This window comes from Limulus polyphemus, unplaced genomic scaffold (genome assembly GCF_000517525.1).
Source record: "Limulus polyphemus unplaced genomic scaffold, Limulus_polyphemus-2.1.2 Scaffold2951, whole genome shotgun sequence".
In the NCBI taxonomy this organism is placed as follows: Eukaryota; Metazoa; Arthropoda; class Merostomata; order Xiphosura; family Limulidae; genus Limulus; species Limulus polyphemus.
This window is the reverse complement of record NW_013668561.1, coordinates 150,312-150,535: the sequence shown is the minus strand read 5'-3', so window position 1 is coordinate 150,535 and position 224 is coordinate 150,312.

The window sequence follows — 224 nt, the reverse complement described above, 5'->3', positions numbered from 1 at the left end:
CTGGATTATATACTAAAATATAGGGCGCCTAGAAAAGATTAGAGTTGCTAGGAAAAGGCAAGATCCTTCGAGAATCTCATGACGTGTTACCAGTGTCACGTGACTTCCGCTGTCGTAACACCAATTTCATTACGTGACCTGTAAACTTTTTATGCCCAAACAACAATACAAGAGCCCAAATTTAAAAATATATCTATAAAAGGTTTTGTTTATCTTTTTACAAG